Consider the following 19,142-nt stretch of genomic DNA (forward strand, 5'->3'; position numbering starts at 1 on the left):
TATAGTACTTCAGGGTTTACAAAGGCTTTCATATGTATTCTCATTTGATCTCATTTATAGTCACAGGACTATAGTCCAATATGTTCTCCTCTTTCTGCCTTGCTCAGTTCAGGACAACTCCTTACTCCCTTTCTCTAACATCCCTTGTCTTCCCTGTCCAGTGACACTCATTAACAGACCAAAGGCTAGAGTATCCATGTATCCATCCAAGTATCTTGGATCTAATACCTCGAAAGAAAAACTGTCTAGAAACAAAGGGGCATCCTCCCTGAGAGGGGGAAGAGATGGAGGGGAGAAAGGAGCTATCAAACAAGATTGAGGGTAGGAGCAAGGAGAGATTTAACAGGAACACAACAGGAAGCAGTGGGACTAGCATGAGTTCACATGTATTTCACCAGGCTGTCTGTTGTAAAAGGGTCATAAGTTGATAACATGGACTTAATTGACCCAGTGCCATAAATGCAGCTTGCTGAAAGTCAGATTATGACAACCAGGAAAATGCCTGAAATTGTATTTTTTTTAAATTCAATTCCATTCAGCAAGCATTAATTAGAGGCCTACACTATGCCAAAGATGGTGCTGGATAAAGGACCAAATGCACTTTGGCAAATGGCCAAAATCCTCTAGGGAAGTAAAATATTCTGTGGATGTAAATTGGAAACTTTTGAAACCATAAAATTATTTTTAAAGAAAAAAGGGTTTAGATATTCCAGAATACTTCAAGCTGTTGAATATTCAGTTCAATTCCATTCAAGAAACATTAATTAAGTGCCTATCCTATGCCAGGCATGCTGCTAGGTAAAGGACCAAACGTGCTTTGGTGAATGGCCAAACCTACCAAGGAATTAAAATATTCCCTAGATGTAAACTGGAAATTCTTGGAACCCTGAAATTTGTAAAATAAAAAAAAGGTTGAAATATTCTAAAATACTTCAAGCTGTTGAATAACTCATTCACTGGGCATTTACTAAGCTTCTTCTACATTCCAGGAACTCTACCATACTTAAGGAATGCAAAACAAAAAATGAAATGGTCCCTGACCTCAAAGATATTATATTCTTCTGTGTGGGGAATACTATGTAGAGACAAGAATAATTATAATACATATATGTATATATGTGTATATATAACTATGTATATATGTATATGCATGCATATACACATATATGCATGTGTATACATACATGCACGCATGCATATAACATTTCTTTAAAATCTGTTTCATTTCTAGTCAGTGAGCATCAATTCACTTCCTTCAGGACAGAGTAGACATCTACCCTATGTTATATGATTTAAAGAACACACCATGTCCAAAGTATTCTCCCTTAGGAGCACAGCACTGTCCTTCCCCAAGATGGTCTGAAATACTCACCTAATTACTCCTTCACAGTAAAGACAGTGGCACTATCTCCGTGAACCTCTTGTTGTAATGCTAACATGCTAGGAAGAAATTGGATTCTGAGGAAGATTCTAGATTGTCCTTTCTATCTGCTTGGTGAAAAGGACAGCCTTTTTTTTCTTTATCATAGAATCAGTGAATTTGGGTGTCGATGGGGCTTTACAGGTCTCCTTACCTACCCCACCTTCCACATGTAATAAAGAAACAAATTTGGAGAATTTAAATGACCTGTCTAATGTCCTTAGACTAGTTACCAGTAGAACTAGAACTAGAATCCAGGTCTTCTGACTCCCTTTCAGATATTTTTACACTGTTTTCTCTCATTAGAACATTAGCATAGGTCAGTTATATTCAATTAGTTACTTATAACCTTAGAATGCCCAATTGCATGAATGAAGTTGGAGAACCCCTGAATCTTTGATGAGGAATCTGGATGGTTCAGTTTCAGTTAATTAACCCCTTAGTCAACAAGCATTTACTAAGCACATAGTCTCCACAAGAGACTTAATCTGGTCTAACCAGTTTCCTACCCCCCCACACCAAAAAAAAAAAAAAGAGGGAGGGAGGAAGGGAGGGGGAGAGAGAGAGACAGACAAAGACAGACTCAGAGAGAGAGAGAGAGAGAGAGATCAACCGACTAGATGACCACTGAGTTCCCTGATAGCTATAATTTAGGACTAGAGAGGGACCCTCTAATTGAAGGAACTCAGCAGTTTTGCAAGGGAACATCTTAGTGAGGAATATATGTCCTGTGGATTCCAAAGTCCCTTTCCACCCTCTATTTATGATATTAAGCTGGACCATGCCAAATACTTTGAAAACTGTACTCTGTAAAAACGCAGTTAATTTTATTTTTGGTTTTGGTTTTTTTGCAGGGCAATGGGGTTTAAGTGACTTGCCCAGGGTCACACAGCTAGTAAGTGTCAAGTGTCTGAGGCCGGATTTGAACTCAGGTACTCCTGAATCCAGGGCCAGTGCTTTATCCACTGCGCCACCTAGCCACCCAGTTAATTTTATTTTAGTCACAACTGTGGTGTATCCCTTGGTTTTCCCAAACCAGGCATTTTTCCTACAAAACTCCATGTGATTCTTAGTTGTCTTACACTTGTATGGATGAGCAATTCCACAAATCAGTTTGTTTTTATTGATTATCTGGGTCTTGAAAACATGATATCTTTATTCCAGTCTCCATGAGTGGTTAAAGAGTTACCTTATCACTCAACTTAATGGTGGGTGAGGTGGGAAGGGGTATCCTGGATGCTTATATCAGAGTGAATTGAGGCACAGTTAACTCACATGGGTTATTTTTAAGTATGATGTACTACATGCACCAAACTATCTCATGTATAACTTATTTTGAATTGCTTGAGTTCTTGTAGGTGGGGGGTGTGAATGGAGGGGGGAAGAGAAGTTGGAACACAAAGTTTTTTAAAAATTGATGTTAAAATGTTGTTTTTATATATATTTTGGAAAATAAAATTCTATTCAAACTATCATTGTTTTCGTGTGTGTGTGTGTGTGTGTGTGTGTGTGTGTGTGTGTGTGTGTATACTATACCTGGCTTTATACTTCTTCAAAGATTTGGTGCTCCGAATGAAGGTCTTTTGAGCCAGTTTGATGAAAGAGTTTTTATAGTAAATGAGCTAAAACTTATGTCTTTGAACATTTAATATCTAAACCTTTAATAGGTATAGGAGGCAGCTAGGTGGCTCAGTAGATAGAGTACTGGGCCTGGAGTCATGAAGACCAGAGTTCAAATGTGACTTCAGATAACTTAGTAGCTGTGTGACCCGGGGCACGTCTCTTTTTTTTTTTTCTTTTTTCTTTTCTTTTTTTTTTGCGGGGCAATGGGGGTTAAGTGACTTGCCCAGGGTCACACAGCTAGTAAGTGTTAAGTGTCTGAGGCCGAATTTGAACTCAGGTACTCCTGAATCCAGGGCCGGTGCTTTATCCACTGTGCCACCTAGCCACCCCGGGGGCAAGTCTCTTAACCTGTGTGTGCCTTTCTCCACTGGATTAGGAAATGGCACACCACTCCAGTATTCTTGCCAAGACAATCCCATGGATAGCATTGACATTCTATGTTCTGCTGGGTAATGAACACTCAGACACTACTGAATGACTGAACAACAACCTTTCTCTCCAAATCCATTGCCTTTTCAGTGTGCCCTGCTGTTTCTCATCCTTGGGTCATACAGAAGTAGAACTGAATTATAATGCTTGCAGATAGGCAATTTGATTCTGGGGCAGCTAGGAAGACCTGAGTTCAAATGTGACCTAGACGCCTGCTAGCTATGCAACCCTGGGCAAGTTTTTTGACTTTGTCTCAGTTTCCTCATCTATAAAATGAGCTGTAGAAGGAAATAGCATATGACTTCCAATATCTTTGCTAAGAAAACCCCAGATGGAGTCACAGTCAGACACAACTGAAACAAGTAAACAACAACAACCTTTAACACCAGACTCTCTGCTCACAGCATGCTTCAGTATTCTAGTTTAGCCATTCCTATATTTTTTTTCAGGGGGAGGGCATGGCTCTTCTTAGAACATTATGGGGGGGGGGAGCATTACTGGATCTTTAATTTTATGATTTCATCCTAGGGAGCTCCCAGCAAAGAACTTCTAGCATTGTATCATCTGAGGAGAAAAAAAAAACTATTTCTTTCCAACATTCTCATGTAAAGTACAGTAAATTTAAAGTTGTTCTTATATCTTAACAGAGATGTGATGGGCTTAAAGTGAGCAGTAACACATATGTTCTTTGAACTTAGCCTGTAAAGGAATTGTTTTGTTTTGTTTTATTTTCCTTGATTATGCATACTTGTTACAAAGGTTCGGTTTTTCCCCCAATGGGGAAGGTTGGAAGGATAATAAAAATGATTGTTTTTATTGAAAAAAATTAAAATTGTTAAAAAGATTCCAGGAAGGGGCAGGGGAAGGGAATACATATTTATCAAGTACATACTATCTACAAGGCACTGTATACTTGCAAATATTATCTCATTATTATGAGTGCCTGTTCAGTTGTTTCAGTTGTGCCTGATACTTCGTGATCCCATATGGAATTTTCTTAGCAAAGATACTGGAGTGGTTTTTCATTTCCTTCTCCGTTCATTTTACAGATGAGGAAACTGAAGCAAACAGGGTTAAGTGACTTGCCCAGGGTCACACATCTAATAAGTCTTTGAGACCAGATTTGAACTCAGAAAGTCATCTCCCTGATTCCTGGAACTGCACTCTATGCACTATGGTGCCACCTAGCTGCCCTATTGCTATTAAGTACCTATAATTTAGTTGCTTTGCATTTGATCTTTCCACCAACATCTTTGTTAGGCAAATGATTCTGGACTACATGCACTTATCCGCAAGCCTCAGAGGGCATTTAGAGTGAGCATCACTGCAGCATGGGGCTGTAATTAGGGAACTATGGGCCAAGCTTACACCTCTAACACTCTCCACAGGAAAGTTTTCCTTGCCTAACAGAGCATTTGAGATCTACAATCAGGCCCAAAGACTCCCAATACTGTCTTGAAACAATAAAATTATAAACTACTAATAATTCCTTTGCATAGGAATGTTGGAAAGGAATACATAGATGTTTTGTTTTCTCATATGCTAATGAACTCCAGTTTGGGGTTGTTTTTCCTCTCTTCATTTCTGTGTTTTGACTGTGTGATACATTTCGTGTGAAAATTGAGGAAACCGTATTTTAAAGTTCCTTATAGGCATTTTTGTCATTTTTTAATTATAGAGATTATCCTTTTTTAAAAAAAAAATTATATTCTACATCTGGTACTTCTGTGTTTTTCAGGGTGATGAATATGTTTTTGTTCAATCACAAGAGTCACATCACTCTTCATGACCCCATTTGGGGTTTTCTTGGCAAAGATACTGGAGGTAGAGTAGTTTGCCATTTCCTTGTCCAGATCATTTTACAGATGAGAAAGATGAATCAAGCAGGGTTAAATGACTTGCCCAGAGTCTCACAGCTAGGAAGTGTCTGCAGCTATATTTAAACTCAGGTCTCCTAGTCCCCATAAGTGTGTTACTCCTGCACTAAATATTATTGGATTTTCTTTTTTTTCCTGAAGTTTTAACATTCTGTTTTTGTTTGAGAGGCAACATGGTGAAGTACAGAACCAGCTTTGGGATGAATACCTGGGATGACGTCCTACTGACCCTAATACATACTGGTTCTGTGAATCCAGGCAAACTTAACCTCCCCATGGCTTTAGGTCACTTTCTTAGACTATAAATTGCATAATGGTAACAGATACACACTGTCAAAGGGATTTTCCTCATAGATCTCCCTACACTGATGAAATGACAAGTCTGAACACATATATACTGACAGAGGCATAGGTGCAGATATAGATATAAATGCATAGGTATACATATGTACATATATAACTATATGTTTGAATATACATATATGCATAAATAAGATTCAAGTATTTGTGCTTCTTAGGAATAATAACATTTATATAGGAAGCATTAATTATGTTAAAATTGCTCGTTTGCACAGTTCTTTCCCCTCCATGAGAGGCAGGACGTAGATTTGGATAGAGGACTCACCGGCAAGCCAAGGAGTTCAATCAGGGCACTGATACATCCTGACTTTGTGACCCAGAAGCCAGTTCTTAGTCCTTTCTGTGCTATAGGATAGTTTCTCAGTTAACAAGTGTCAGTGAAGGTGAGGCTTGATGTTGCCTTACCCAGGAGTTCCCTATACTGATGAAATATCAGGTCCAATCTCTAGCTCTCTGCCTTTCCTTCCATACTCACTCTGCCTTCTGAACTCTTCACTCCCTACTCCCTCCCTAGACAGATATCTCTATTACTACCCTCAGCCTCTGGCCTTCCCTGTTGCATGGCACTTTGGATCTTCAGCTGTCAGAATGGAGGATGTTATATGTGTTAGAAACTATGAATCTTTTATCTTCTAGGGTGCTCAGAGAAAATTAGATCACTGGGGTATATATAAAGTGGTTTTGTTCCCCTGAATCATCAAAAGTAAGATTGAGATTAGCATTCTATTAAATAGGTAGCACTGAATTGTACTTGTGAGCATCATTTGGCCTGTTCAATTTGGGAAGGAATGAATATGATTTGCAAGAATAATTTCCTTACAATAACCACTTTGCTCAAGTATTTTTAATTGCACCAATAATGTACAGTCATTTCTTTCTCTATCCTTTTTTTTGCATGTGGTGTAGATAACCATATAAGTCCTAAATAAAATGTAGTCCCAGTGGTGTGCTATAAGAATGCAAGGCTTTCTTTCTCTAATTAGTCCACACTACTCCAATTTAGGGGACCATATTAATAGCATTGATGATATCATATCAATTGGCATGGTATAGATTCATGGAACATAAAGTTAAATCAACTCTTAAAATAGATTTTTTTTAAGGAGCTCATGAGCATTTTTGGAGAGGCTAAAGCCATTTCCTTAATATTTTTTTTTAAAAAAGGCCATTCTTTTTGATTACTTTATAATGCTTTTTGAAGTGGGGTAAAACTGAGCAAATATTATAAGCCTATTGCAAAGGGTAAATAGCTTGTGCTGTTATATTAAATGATAATGCAAACGAGAAGAAATTTGTAGAAAAGAAGGGAAATATACTATAAATTCCTTTGTGGAAGAAATGATGTTGAATATTTCAAATCAAGGAAACACTGATGCATAACAGAGACCAAATTTTGTTTATTCGCACAGGTTAGTTATTCCTATTCTAGCCTGCTATCTCGTTCTGTTTTTACTAATAATCATCTCTCACTGTACTAGATCCCTATAAAAATCCTGTGAGGCAGACACAGCTCAAAATTGTCCCTACTTCACCAACAGGAGAACTGGTGCTCTGAGGATTAAGTGTTTTTCCTTAGGCTCCGCGTCTAATAAGTGACAGAGCTAGGAACAACTGTAACTCAATTTTGACAAAGATATCAAACAGTACAGGGATGAGGAGAGATCCTTGAGACACTGCACCAGAGATATCCTTCAGAATTGACATAGAACTATGAATGAATGGGTCTAGTTCTGAGTAGACCTAACTAAACTATTGCTTAGGCTTTATCTTGCCATTGTGTCCACATGAATAAGATGGGAAACTTTGTCAAATACTTTGCTAAAATCTAGGCTGTTTATATCTACTCTATTCCCATAATCCAAGTCTTTTCTCCTTCTTAACAAAAGGAAATGAGATTCTGGTACTTATAAAATCATGCTGCATAGTTCTAGTCAATAGTGACCTTTACAGAAGTCCATTAGCCATCTCCTTGATAATATGTTGTATAATTTTGCTAGCTTTCAAAGTCAAAATGATTATTCTTCATTTTTAGATTTTTCTTCCCTTATTTTGAAAATTGGAATATTTTACCTTTCCTAATCCTCAATCAATCAGTCAACCAATAGACATTTATAATGACTGTTATACTTAACCTATTTTCAGATGACCCAAAACTAAGAAGAATAGCTAAGGAGTTGGATGAGAGAGTAAGGATCCAAAAAGATCTCAGTAGACCTGACCAGGAATCAGATATCTAGGGTCAGGGAGTCAAATCCAGCTGGCCACCTGTTTTGTTTTGTTTTTCATATGGCCAGCAAGATAAGAACGATTTAACTCACTGGCTGTACAAAAACAGATGGAAGGCCAGATTTGACCAGCAGGCTGTAGTTTGCTGACCCCTGAAATAGACTCTTATGTTGACTCTTCTTAGATTAAATGTAGTAGAGGTAAGAGAAAGTGTTTTACCTGGGTTACAACACTCTATTTCATGAGTACAATATGAAAGAAGCATAGCCAGACAAGAGTTTTAGCAAATTACAAATCTTGTATAAGTCAACAGTCTTATGTGGCAGTCAAGAATGCCCTTGTCATCTGAACATACATTAGGAGAAGAATATCATCCAGGACTAGGGAGGCGATAAACTCACTGAATTCTGCACTTGTCAGACTGTCCCTAAAATACTAGGTTCTAGGTGCTATGTTTAGGAAGGATACTAGACACACTAAACAGTTGGTATAGACCCTCAAGATCATTCTGTACAAGGATCAAGTAAACATATTTAACCTGAAGAAGAGAAGCTCAGAGAAGACGTGATATCCATCTTCAATATTTTAAGGTCTTTCTTATAGAAAAGTGAACTTTCTTCTTGTTCTCCTTGGCCCTAGAAGGAAGGACTAGGAACAGAGGATGAACATTTCAGATTTAGCATAGAGTAAGACAAAAATAGAATGGGCTTGCCTGGAAAAGTGGTTTCCTTCTTACTTTAGGACAAAAGCTGAACAATGCTCTGTTATGTGTGTTGTTGAGGGAATTCTTCCTGGTAATGAGTTGGACTTCTGTAATTCTGTGACAAAGGCTTTCCTTCCACAATTAGAACTTCGACTTGAAATAAAGGTTACTTTGGGACATGCCATGGTGACATAAATTTAAAATAACATATCCATTCCTTCCCCGAGTACAAGTTTTAAATGAAAAGGGGAAGAGGTAAGAGGCACCACGGAGAGAAGCAAAAGGCTAGAAAAGACACACAGTAGGTGATTAATAAATGTTTGGTGAATTCAATTGTTGGTTGAAAGAGGGCTCCCTGGGAGCCAGTGACAAACTTCTCAGTTTCCAATGTTGCTTGAGGCCAATGGCCTTAAAACCTCTGGATTATAAATAAATAGAAAGGCTTTTCCAGGTGAGCGCCAGGAAGGAGACGAAAGTAGAGAGATGGAAAAAGCCACTGGCGTAGCATAGTCATTGAACCTGAAAAAAAAGCAGGTCAGGTCTGATCCATGTTGGTGATACTTTCCCCCAGTCTCTCATATCTTCGCTCTCGCCTCTGTCTCTGCTCTTTCGATTCAATCCCTGTGTTGCAATCACCCTCACCTTATTATTTCTCTAAAACTTCCTTAGTCCCTAAAAGCAGGAGTCAGATCTGACATTGTACAGGAACGACAAGCCAGCTTTGGTTATGAGGAAAAAGTTGGAGCAGTTCACCCCCTTACTGTGTTCACATTGTCTGTAAGACAGTAATAAAACAAATCAGGCGGAAAACTCCCCTCAATTCGGCTAAACAGGCTGGTTCCCACAGTGTATTTCACTGAAGCATCCTGCTTGCTATAGGCCAGTTCTGATGTTTAAAAAAAAAAAGAAAGAAAGAAAGAAAAGAACAGAAGAAAGAAAATGGCTAACAACTAAATAAATTAGCCATTCATTAAACCCTCAAACCAGATTGCCCTGTAGACATGGCCTATTTTTATTAGTAGAAATACATTTCTCACATCTGGTTGGGCAGTTTGCAATTGACATAAGATATATGTGTCCATGCAAAGCATCTAACAGGAGTGAGACAATCGACAATCGACAATCGCCCTGGCTCACAATTACTGCTTCCAGCAGTCTGAGGCCACTCCCTTGGTTATAAAAGTTGCTTTAAAAATGTCTATCTTTCATTTGGCCTATAGATGGTCCATCAGGATCATTCTTTAAGAACCTTAGGTCTGTGGATGCTTTGTAAATGTCTTTGCCTGATCTGTAATGAAAGGACGAATTTTTAAAGGAATCTTTTATTATTTTGCTGAAGACCTACAGCTGGAAAAGAGCAAATACCCTTCAAAGAGCTATGCATAGTTAGGAGATTTACAAAGTTCAAATTCAAATATAAGTATGTCATCATTCAGTTTTTGAATATGTCTTCCCCTCCCTTTCAAATTTTCTAGCTTGCTAAATATTCTAAAACAATCCATAGCTAAAAATCAAAAAATTATAAAAGTCCTTCTAGCTATGTGTTATATATAACACATGGATGTCTAGTATCTAATTTTGGAATCCAGACGGTAAATGGAAAAAAATGTTTTGTTTTGTTTTTTAATATTTTCAGTCATGTTTAACAATAGCAATAATCCTAATCCCAAACCAATTTAAATTTTGGAATTGCATTTATATTCCCAAAGTGAACATTGTCTGGAAAAAAAACCACAAACCTTTCAGCTTTATTTTTTTTCTCTCCAAATATAAAAGCTTCTGTTGTACAGCTACATTTTTCACAGGCCTGTCAGCAGCGGACCTAATTGCTTTTCAGGTAAATGAAGAAAATGTACCTTTGTTTAAGCAGTAATCTAGGTCAAAAAGATGTGGTGGTTTATTTGTTTTAGCTTATTTGGAGTTTTGAAATGCCTTTGAATGTAGCTCTTCTTGGCTGCCTTTAATTTAGGTAATAAAATGTTCCAGACTCAAACTCTTTTTTTTTCTGCCTTGTTCAAAGTTAAAAATGTTTGGCCTTACATACCAGGACAAGTGTAAAAAATGTTTAAGGGGGGGAAAATTAGTTGTCGCTATTGCTGTTGTTACTGTTCCTGGTGGTAGGGGTGTGTGTGTGTGTGTGTGTGTGTGTGTGTGTGTGTGTGTGTGTGTGTGTGTGTGAGAGAGAGAGAGAGAGAGAGTATATGTGTATGTGTGTATGTATGTTCATGTGCTCGTGTGTGTGTGTGTGTGTGTGTTAATTGGCATGAAAGTACTGTTGAATTTGAAAATTTGCTCAGGAGAGGTGAATATCTAATTGAAAACATTTGCTTTAGGTCTGGCTTCATTTGAATGATTACTCTTTCGCTGTTACCTCGAAACCAAGGTAGCTTTATTTTAGTTTTAGTCAGGAAAGATGTAGGCTCTGATTACCCTATACATTTTTGACCATAGATTATATCCCAGGGAGGACATTTCTTAATGATCCCTTCTCTTATGACACCAGCTAGTTTAAGTGTGTGTGACAGATCATTGGCACCTTGTAAATGGAAAATTACATCTCAGCAGGTTTTACCTTTAATCTGGTGAAAGGTTTTTGTTTGTTTGTTTTTAAACAATTTTTTTTTGCATCCAGGGAGAATTTCGTGGGCAGCCTGCCACAAAAGAATTTTCACTCATTAAAGATCTAAGAGCAGGGTTTTCTCATTAGTGATATCTTTATTACTAAAATGCATTTTCTTTGTAAAACTGTTATTTTGGAAGAATACCTACTATCTCTGCTCATGTGACCATGCACTGTTGTTAATAACAAAGTAAATTATCAGCATGTCAGAGTCCATGGAGATTGTCTGACTCAAGAATGCAGGCATTTGCCTCAGATGAGTTTTGGTTTTTTTCTGGGTGGGGGCAGGCGGGGAGAAGAATTATTGGTTTGGCCATTGTACTGTCAAATGATTTCATTAAAATGACACATTTGTGAAGTTTAATAACTCATTTCATTTTTAAAGGTTTTTTATCTCTTGAAGAAAAAAATATTAGAAATAAATTCCTGTTCATGTGGGTTGGAGAAAGGAGATGAAATTCAAAAGATTTACTATTGGTCTGAGAAAAAATGCAGATTCAGGACTTCTGATAGATACATTTTACCAGAGAAGTTGCAATATTCTTCAAAAGAAAAGCCGTACATTGCTATAATAAGGGCTCATTTTAAAGTTTAGTTTTGCTTGGGATTAAGGGAGATATAAATCCATGTCCAAACCAACACACTGAAACCCACAGCGTGCAAGAGTTTCATGTGAGGGTCAATGTAGCTAAAACACCATCAAGCATTGAGAATATTCCTAATTTGTTCATAGAAAATGCATCTTGACATGAGCAACAATTGTGTAAAATAAAGAATGAGTTCATTAATAAAAAAACATGGAAAGTGGGAAATTGAGAATAAAGCAGAATAAATACTAATAAATTAAGAAAATACTTGTTTATGTTATCCATGCATTTATAGAAAATGCAAATTCAAAGACATCAAAATACATCTGGAACTGGGCGTGCCATCAGTAATCTTTCTAATTGTATTGCTATAACCATGTCTTCTTTTTGGTGTGTAGGTTTTCTAATATTTGATATTCTATCCAGTACTTCAGAGATCTAGTATTTCATTGCTATTGGTATTCTCTTCACCTATGCAAATTTTCTGGACCCTAGCCTACATTTTTCAGGGTTGTATCTTTATTATTGGTGACATACTCTGCATTCCTATCAATTAGTAAATGGTATTCAAGTGCCTACTATATGCTGGACATGGTGCTAAACACTGGAGATACAAAAAGAGGCAAAAGATAGTCCCTGACCTCAGAGAACTTACAATCTAATGACAAACTGACCTACTTGCTGCCTTCACATATTACATTCAATTTCTCATAGCAGTACCTCTGTACAAGTTCTCACCCATGCCTTCAAAGCCCTCTCACCTCACCTCTTCCCCATGGAACCCCTGGCTACCTTCAGTGCTCACAATGAGTGCCACCTCTTACCTGATTCCCTCTATTGGCTTCACTTCTCCCAAGGAAATTACCTTTTGTCCACTTCCTATCTATTTTTCTGTATAGTTTGTTTTCCCCAGTAGAAGATAAGCTGCTTGAAGGCAAAAATGTTTAGGGTTTGCTTTTTCTATCCACAGAATATAGCCAAGTGCCACATAGAAAAGCTGCTTAAATACTTGTTAGATGAATAAATGAAATAGATGCTTGTCTTCTTGCTGTTCTCACACAAGATGCTCCGTCTCCTGACCAAGCATTTTTTCCAGCTGTCCCCTCTACCTCAAAATCTTTCCCCCCTTATCTCTGTCTCTGGCTTCTCTAGAGTCTCAGTTCAGTCTACCTTCTGTAGGAACCTTTCCCAGTCCTCCTTAAGGCTAATGGCTTCTTTCTGAAACTGGCCCCAATTTATTCTGCACATATCTTGCTTGCATGTTTACTTACATATTGTCTCCCTCGTCAGACTGTGAACTCATTAAGAGGAGAGACTGGTTTTGGTTTTCGTTTGTCTCTTTTTTTGCCTTTCTTTGCATCCCAAACTTGGCCCAGTGCCTGACACATAGGAGACATTTAATAAATGCTGAACGACTGCCAAACGAATGGATGGTTGCATGCAGATCACAGCATTGCTTTGCTGCAATGGATAGAGTACTGAATTTGGCATCAGAAGATCTGGGTTAGGGGGCAGCTAGGTGGCGCAGTGGATAGAGCACCGGCCCTGGAGTCAGGAGTACCTGAGTTCAAATCCGGTCTCAGACACTCAACACTTACTAGCTGTGTGACCCTGGGCAAGTCACTTAACCCCAATTGCCTCACTTAAAAAAAGAAAAAGAAGAAGAAGAAGATCTGGGTTCATATTCATTCTCTACTACTTACTACTAGTGGAGAATAGGGCAAATCATTTCTCGGTACCTTTCTTTTCTTAATTTTTTCTACAGATTCAGGCATTCTATCCATTCCCCTTTTCTTAGGAGAAGGAGCTTTCCTCAATTCTAATTTTATCTCAGAGAACAAAAATCTCCTTTCACTGCCTCAACTTCTTTACCATACCCTTCTCAACCCCTTTCAATCTGACTTCAATCCCTACCGTTCCATTCACACTGTTCTCTCAGGCTATCTGTGTCCTCTGAACTGTCACATCCAAAGTTTATTTGTTGTGTCATTTTCCTTGACCTCCTGACAATATCTGACATTATGACCAAATGCAGTTCCAGAGAGCTCATGATGAAACGTGCTGCCCCACTCCTGATGAAGACAAAATGAATCCAGAATACAGATGGAGGCTTTAAAAAAACGTGGTTAATATAGAAATACATGTTGTTTGGGTTTTTTTTTTCTCTTTTTGGTGAGGCAATTGGGGTTAAGTGACTTGCCCAGGGTCCCACAGCTAGGCAGTGTTAAGTGTCTGAGGCCGGATTTGAACTCAGGTCCTCCTGAATCCAGGACCGGTGCTCTATCCACTGCACCACCTAGCTGCCCCAGAAATACATGTTTTTGACAGATTTTGTTCTTCTTGCTTTCTCAATGGAAGGAGGCAAAAGTGGGTGGGAGAGAATGGAGAGCTAATTTAATTTTTTTTTTGCAGGGCAATGAGGGCTAAGTGACTTGCCCAGGGTCACACAGCTAGTTAAGTGTCAAGTACAAGAGGCTGGATTTGAACTCTGGTCCTCCTGAATCCCAAACCAGTGCTTTATCCACTGTGCCACCAAGCTGCCCCTGCTAATTTAATTTAATTTAATTTAATTTAATTTAAAATGAATCTCACATTGTTGACTATCCCTTCTGTTATTTGCTTGACTTCTATGACACTGAATTCTCCTTTGTTCTCCTCCAACCTCTCAGATTGCTCCTTCTCTGCCTCTTCTGTTATTTCCTATACTCTAAGTATGGGCTTTTCTCAGAGGTTTATCCTTGTCCCTTTTGTCACTCTACACTCCTAATCTGAATGACCGCATCCAATAGAATGGCTTCATTTTTAGCCCTGACCTTCTTCACATATTTTAGATTGAATTTTCAGCTGCATAGTTTTATCTGAGGGTTCCACCAACACATTAGATCATTATGTTCCCAGCTAACTTCATTATCATTCTCTACAACTATGGTACCTCAGTGATCTTTGGCTTCTACCTTTTCTTTATCCTGATGCATTCAACCAGCCACAAAGTTCCATTGATGCTTTCTTTATAATAACGATTACACCTACCTCCCTTTCTGACTCATTTTCTGATTTTGGCTCTGATAAACTCTGATAAGATCATAACAACTATAGTAATACTCACCTAACTAGTTTCCCTTTCTTCAGACTTTCATCCCTCCAATCCACTCTGTATAAGACCTCCAGATTATAACTCAAGTACTATTTAATACAATGCAGGAAGAATTTAATAAGTGCCTATTACATATTGGACATTATTCTGGGTGCTGGGGATTGTAAAGATGAGGGATGCTAGTGCCCTCAATGGAAATTGAGAAGAGGAAGGGTAAACTTGGGGACTGCAGATGAGCTCTGCTTTGGACATGGAGATGATTTCATGACTCTGGGGGAAGATAGTCAACAGATAATTGTGAGAGAGAGAGAGTCAGAGAGAGACAGAGACACAGAAGAGACAGAGACAGAAAGACAGAGACAGAGAGAGAGACACAGTGATCGACAGACACACAGAGAGAGACAGAGACAGAGAGAGAGGCTAGTCCTACAAACAAACAGACATCTGGGAGGCATCTGAAAAGGGATAATAATGAAATCCATATGACTTGGTGATATCACAAGGAGAGGGTAGATAGAAAAGAGAAAAAGGTCTTAGGACTGAGTTTCAGAAGATAATCAAGTTTAGGAAACAAAACACAGATGAAAGAATAAGGTAGTAAAAACACAAGGAAGATAAATTATTCAGGAGGAGGGGATCACCATTATTATCAAATGGTCAAAATGGATGAGGACTGAAAGGCCATTATACTTTCCAATTAAGATTCTAATGGGAGCCTTGGAGAGAGAGGTTTCAAAGGAATGATGAGGTAGAAATCTAGATAATACTGGGTTGAGAAGTGAGTAATAGAAGCAACTAAAACAGGTGACTTTTTTCTAGGTGTTTGACTGTAAATGAATGAGAAATCTAGGTTAGTAATGGTTGTCAGGCCAAAGAAAAATATTTTTGTTGCATTTGTTTGGTTTTTAATTGGGAGGTATCTTGGGAATGTTTTTTGGCAACAAGGAAGAAGCCAGTTGAGCCTAAAGAGTAGAGAAAGAAAATATTTAATTTTTTCATGCCCCAACTCATGAACTTCTCCTTTGCCTCCATAATAAAGTTAATATCCCTTATCTGTGTATTCATCTTTCTAAGTACTACCAATATTAACCCTGTTTCAGTCAGTAGTGACTACTTATTTCCCAAACATGCATTGCATTTGTTGTTGTTGCTGTTGTTGAGTCTTTTTAGTCATGTCTGACTCTCTGTGACCCCATTTGGCGTTTTCTTAGAAAAGATACTGAAGTGGTTTGGCATTTCCTTCTCCAGGTCATTTTATATTCCAGGAAACTGAGGCAAAGAGAGCTAAATGATTTGCCCAGGGTCACAGAGCTAGTACGTGTCTAAAACCAGATTTGAACTCAGATCTTCCCATCTTCAGGACAGCATTCCATTCACTGTGCCACGTAGTTGTTTGCATTGCATTTTTATACCTCTGTAATTTCATTCACAGAATGGCATGAACCTTGTTCTAGAATCTCCTCTCCAACCAACAACCTACCACCTTCATATTTTTTTTTCTGATCTAAATCCAATCTTCCCTTAAAGTCCAAGTCACCTCCTCCATGAGAGGTCCTGAAATTTTCCTAGCTGAAAAATCACCTTATCCTTTTATTGAGTCTGTAAAACTTTGTAAAAAAAAAAAAAACTTTGTACTCCTCTTATTAATATAGATTTTAATTCATAATATATGCAGTCATATCTTCTCTACCTTGTTAAAATACCATTAAAGGAAGACATCATATAATATTTAGTGTTATATCTTATACAAGACCCTAGTACATAACAGATACTTAATGAAAATTAGTCAAATGAATAAAATATTTTATACCTCCTAAATTATAAGCATCATGGGGGAGGAATCATATTTTGCACAAATTTTTATCTCACAGATAATATAATGTAATATATTATATGTAGTAGGTTTAATGTCTATGCTGAAAGACTAAAAGTACAACTTACAACTGCCCTTTACTCAAAATGAGTGGATGATAGTTATCATAGATGGAAATTTCAAAAGACATGGCATTTCCAAAGACTGAAGAGATTGTCTAGTCTTACTTCATTGTCTTAATAAATGCTTGTTGATTGACTGCCTGTTAAGGGCATTTAGAACCTGGGAGGGAAGAGTATAAACCATATAATGGCTAGAAGAACTTTTGCCTTCATATTCTGAGGGCTGTGTATCAAAGGAAAAATTATCTAAATATGTGCTTATCCCTGAGCACACACATATGCAAGAATGCGCTCTTGTTAGTGCACTCGCTCGCTCTCTCTTGCTCTCTCTCTCTTTCTCTTCTCTTTCTCTCTGTCTCTTTGTATTTCTGTCTCTATCTCTTTTTTCTCTCTCTCTTTCTACTCTGTCTCTGTCCTCTTTTTTCTCTCTTTCATATCTCTCTCTCTCTCTCTCTCCCGCCCCCAGTCCACCAGGAAGTACAGTCAAACTCCTGATCACAACCCAGATAATTCTTAACATCCTCCAATGTCCTTTCATAATCCTCCTTTAGTATTCATTTCCAGGAATGAAAATGAATTCTGTGACGACGCTCAGAAGTCACTCTTCCCTGCCTTCTTGTGTTCCCTGTATTCTCTATACTTAGGAAATTTTGTTGTCCTCAAAGTTTGGACTTCAGTGTGTTTATTGGGTGTGATGAGATGGAAACAGAAGGAAATAGACTAACACATTGAACGTAGAATCAGTAAGATCTGCTTATCTACCTACCAGTTGTGTAACTCTGGGCAAGTCATTAACCCATCTAACTCAGTTTCTTCACCTGCAAAATGTGGATAATAATAGTAATTACCTCATGGGCTGTTATAAAAACCAAGCAAGATAATATATGTAAAGTGCTTTGCAAATTTAAAGCACTATATTAATTTTAGCTATTATATTATTTGCTGAAAATTCAAAATCATTCCAAATTATTGCAACATTAAAGATGAAAAGCCGTAGTTTGTACTTGGTGAAGGGAATCTAACTTTGGCTCAGCTTATTAAGCAACTTCCTGATGTTTAGAGCAGTCCAAAATGAAATGGGCTTTCTCCCCATCAATGGAGGTCTTTGATAGTCAAGGAAGATACTTGATTGGGACTTGATTGGGTAAAGGGATTCCATGATTCTGATAGAAGTGGAACAAAATGATCCTTCAAACCTTTTGGTATTCTGAGATTTCTAGAATTCTAATATCATGATAATCATGATATGTATAATTAAAATGCAGAAATGTAGGCTGCTTTTTTTTTTCATTATCTTCACCTACAGGCACTGCTTGAGGGCCTCCTCTGTGTTCGGTCCCTTGTGTTAGACATTTGGGCTACAAGGAGATGCACCATGTTTTGTGCCCTTAGGCATCTTCAACTATAATTCATAAAGAGTAGCTAGAATAAAGAAACTGTCAGTTTAGCATCCAAGTAAGACTTAGATGTCCTAAGTCTTAGTTCCATTCATGATCAATTCACTTTTCCTAAAGATATGTAAGGCTCCCAACTCTGGGCATTTTCACCAGCTCTTCTCCATTTCTGGAATATTTCCCTTCTTCATCTCTGTTTCCTGGTTTGCCTGGCTTTCTTTAAGTCCCAGCTAACTCTACTTTCTACAGGAAGACTTTCCCAATCGCTCTTAATTCTAATGCCTTCCCCCTATTGATTATCTCTAATTTACTCTATATTTAGCAAACAAGCATATAGCTGTTTGTATGTTGTCTCTGCTAGACTGTGACATCCTTGATACTAGAGACTGTCTTTTGCCTTTCTTTGTATCCCTAGCATTTAGCACAGTGCCTAGAAGAACTTGGTGGGAGCTTAAAAATATATATATTTTTTTGGTTTTGGTTTTGGTAAGGCAATTGAGGTTAAGTGACTTGCCCAGGGTTGCACAGCTAATAAGTGTCAAGTGTCTGAGGCTGGATTTGAACTCAGGTCCTCCTTATTTCGGGGCTGGTGCTCTATCCATTGAACCACCTAGCTGCCCCCCAAAATATATTTTTTGACATACTGACTGACTAATCCACCATAGGTAGCCATGAAAACTCCTTACTTCATGACAATTCAACTTAAATTACACATGCATTAGAGAAGCTGTAATGATAACATATGTATGTGTTACTTCACAACATACTTTGTTACAGTTGAGCCTCACAAGAATCCATGCCCATTTTTCAGGTGAAAAAAAAAACTTAGATTCAAACAAAAGGTTAAGTGATTTGCTTATTCTCACACAGCTTG

At 37.9% G+C, this 19,142-nt stretch overlaps 1 protein-coding gene across 1 annotated transcript in view; it reads left to right on the forward strand.

The window, feature by feature from the left end:
• TENM3 (teneurin transmembrane protein 3) overlaps positions 1-19,142 on the forward strand; it is a 1,675,137-nt gene that overhangs the window by 671,550 nt on the left and 984,445 nt on the right. The window lies entirely within an intron of this gene.

The sequence above is a fragment of the Dromiciops gliroides genome, chromosome 6 (genome assembly GCF_019393635.1).
Source record: "Dromiciops gliroides isolate mDroGli1 chromosome 6, mDroGli1.pri, whole genome shotgun sequence".
Lineage (NCBI taxonomy): Eukaryota > Metazoa > Chordata > Mammalia > Microbiotheria > Microbiotheriidae > Dromiciops > Dromiciops gliroides.